Source organism: Hibiscus syriacus, unplaced genomic scaffold, assembly GCF_006381635.1.
Source record: "Hibiscus syriacus cultivar Baekdansim isolate YM2019G1 unplaced genomic scaffold, ASM638163v2 tig00110392_pilon, whole genome shotgun sequence".
NCBI classification, from domain to species: domain Eukaryota; kingdom Viridiplantae; phylum Streptophyta; class Magnoliopsida; order Malvales; family Malvaceae; genus Hibiscus; species Hibiscus syriacus.
The window spans coordinates 742,484-745,864 of NW_024062720.1; the positions used below are offsets into that span (position 1 = coordinate 742,484).

Here is a 3,381-nt window from a genome sequence, read left to right on the forward strand (position 1 = left end):
CATTTAACCCTTAATTTCTTTTAATAATTACTAAATAACCTTCAATATATATTCAAATAATCATTGAATTATTTCATTCTTCTACTTTAGTCATCAAATTCTGAAACTTTACAATTTGATCACTAACCCGGTATTGAGGATGTTACAATAACCATTCAGTGTAACTTAGGCTGGAAGAAACCTTTAGCTTAGCATTCAATACTCAATAGTATCGGTACTCCCCATACATTACCGATACTACTCTTCTATGGTATCAATACCTCTATGGTATCAATACCTCTACTCGGTACCGATACCCTTTTTGCATTATGTGCTAATATCTTAAAAATGGTATCGATACTAGACACTTGGTATCGATACCTCTTAAATCAGTACCGATACCTTTCTTTAGGTATCGATACTTCTTAAAGATTTCATTCGATTTTATCGTATGGTATCGATATTGTTCCTTCAGTATCGATACCCCAAGCTCAATTTCTACTCATCTTTGCTTTGAAGTATCGGTATTGGATGAACAATACCGATACCTCATGCCAGAATACACTTCTTTAACCCGAAAATCCATCAATACTTATCTAAACTCCTTACTTTAAACTCCTCTTATTACTTTAAACTCAAATATACTTCCTCAAACCATCTTATATCACTTTAAAACATCTAAACGTTCAATATCTCATTAGAATACTTGAAACTAAAAATCTTGTCAATTATTCAACTTTGTAATTCATCCCACTTAACCTCTTTAATCTATTATTCTAACTGATGACAAGTCAAATATGACTTTTGAATTCATTAACAAGCTATATTTCAACAATTCACTTAAAAACCATTTTTCTTCAATTACCCATAATTTGAAATTCTTTTAGTGTTAAGCCACCCTAAGTTTCCCTTAAGCTTTCTTAACATCCCAAGAATAAAACCAACTCAAAACTTACAAGAATTAACCAACTGAAAGCATTCTCACCTTTGAAAATGAGCTCACGGTGAAGAGGAGGAAGAAGAAGCTCCCATTCTCCAGACTTTTCCTTTTTCATTTACCAATTCCACGTGTTTATATCTCTTAAAAAGAGAAATAAAAATATTCTCTTAGAAAAGACCATAATACCCTTATTACTTTCAAACTTTACCATTAAATCCAACATCAAAATTCTCCAGTTAAGTCCCTGAACTTTTCAATTTTTTTCTTCAAAATTGAACATAAAGTTTTCAAAACTTCCATTTTAGTCACTAGCCCTGATTTTAGGATGTTACAGGCCCCTTTTCCTTTTTTCGGTTCTCACTAACAAAAGGAGAACATTTGTAAAAATTTCCTCTGATTGATTTGAAATAGCAAAGAGCATTGGAGAATAAAAAAACTTATTTCCTTTAGATTTTTTTAGCAACTGATATTTTTTTCTTATTAGCTTTTTCGAATAAAAACAGTAGGGAGAGGAGGGAGAGAGCTTATATTTTGTAACATTGGTTTTTTTAACACCTACCCCATATTCTCTCATTCAATGAAGCTACACATGCATGTTATCATGATGCTTAATTGCTTATAGAATATACGAGATCATGAAATTCTGCCCAAATTATTGCCATAAACAAAACACATATAAGACACCCTAGAGTTTTTTCCTTGGATGCCACATCTACAGTAAAAAAACATCTTTAAATAAAAAACCAAACTTCATACCTTGTCCTTTCCACCAACATCCTAAACGGTGAAGCTGATGTTCTTGTATTCCACGGTCTCAACATTGAATCCTACAAGATTGCATAAAATTATCACAATTTGCAACAAAATTCAATTTTATTCAAGAGTGAAAAAAAACTACTTACCAATGGTAGGAATGGTTGTGACAATCTCTCCCAATTTAAGCTTGTAAAGAATGGTGGTTTTACCAGCAGCATCAAGACCAACCATCAGAATACGCATCTCCTTCTTGGCAAAAAAGCCAGCTGAATAGCTTTGCGAAAGACAATCCCATTTTTCACTTCTGTCAAAACACCAAAATCCACATGTGAATTTGCATAACCCTATATAGAACTTCAAGAATCAAAATAAGAATCCAAAGTACTGAAATCAAAACAAGCATGAGATGATCGTTCAAGAAACGATTAAAAAAAGGGGAGAGATGGATTGATTCACATGCTACAAAATAATTTCAATCCGAGAAAAGGCAGATCAAAACAATTTAACGAAAATACGTCGCTTTCCCGAGACTCAGATAAGATGAAAATACAAAAAGAATTGAAATTTTAAGAGATTAACGCAATGTTGAAACAAACTGAAGTCAAATTCCAAAGAGGCAGATCTGGATAGCCATAAGCTAAATTTAAAAAAAATCAATTGCGAAATGAAAAGTCGTTTAGAATTTTGAGGAGGTAGAGGAATTTACCTGTGAGAAATGCGAGCGGTTATCAAGCGACGACGAACGACGGAGAGAAGCGAAAATCTACTCCTCTCTCGGTTTTCTTTGGTTGGAGCCAGAGTTGGTCGCCATCGGCTTTGGGTTGTCAGGAGATCGGTGTGGCTCCATCGAGGTCGAGTTTATGTCTAGGGGGCCACAGTTTGGCCTCGTTTGGGTTGCTACGTCGCTGGTGTCGGCCAAGATAAGAAACGACCACCAAAGCATGATGGTCGGCGTTCGATTTTTATATATTGTGTTGAGGTTAGTGGCTGCTGTGTGAGAGGGGGTTGAGAGTAGATGTGCACATTTGTCGGATTTCAATCCGATCCGGATCGGTTTTTATCCGATCTGATTTTTTCCCATAGAAAAAAAACCGGTTTATAAAATAACCGGTTTGGTTTCTAACCGGTTTGGAGGGCCGGATATTCTAACCGGTGTAACCGGTTTCGGTTTTAAAAAAAACCGGTTTTTTAAAAAAATCGGTTATAAAAAAACCGATTTTAATACTCCAGATTGCTCATAGGGAACCGATTCCCCCCCAAGGGGGTACCGATTCCTCACTGAATGGTTTGGCTCCGAGATTTCCAGAATGCTCGGAGGGAACCGATTCCCCCATAGGGGTACCGATTCCCCCTATTCAACGGTCGAAATATTTGAATTTTACACTTAGGGAACCGATTCCCTATGAGAGGAAACCGATTCCCTATGAGAGGGTACCGATTCCCCCACGCTCCAAGCATTTTTATTAAATGTTTTCACACTTAAACACCTATATTATCTTCATTAATTATCACTAACGTTCAGAAGTGATTCAAGGTGTATTTAAGCAAGCTTAGAAGCCATTGATCAAAGACAAGAAACATCAAGCAACTAGAATCAAGAGAGAATCAAAGAGAAAGCATCAAACCTCAAGTTTGATAAATTCAAATACTTAATTGAAATACTTAATTAACTCAACATAATTGAAATACTTAAATACTTCCAAGTT

General features: G+C 35.3%; 1 long non-coding RNA gene across 1 annotated transcript; it reads right to left on the reverse strand.

The window, feature by feature from the left end:
- Positions 1–1,679: 1,679 nt before the first annotated feature.
- Positions 1,680–2,453, reverse strand: LOC120123253. Its single transcript, XR_005516180.1, has 3 exons — positions 2,382–2,453; positions 1,822–1,979; positions 1,680–1,746 (listed from the first exon to the last, which is right to left on the reverse strand). It is a non-coding gene; the product is annotated as an uncharacterized LOC120123253 (long non-coding RNA).
- Positions 2,454–3,381: the final 928 nt, after the last annotated feature.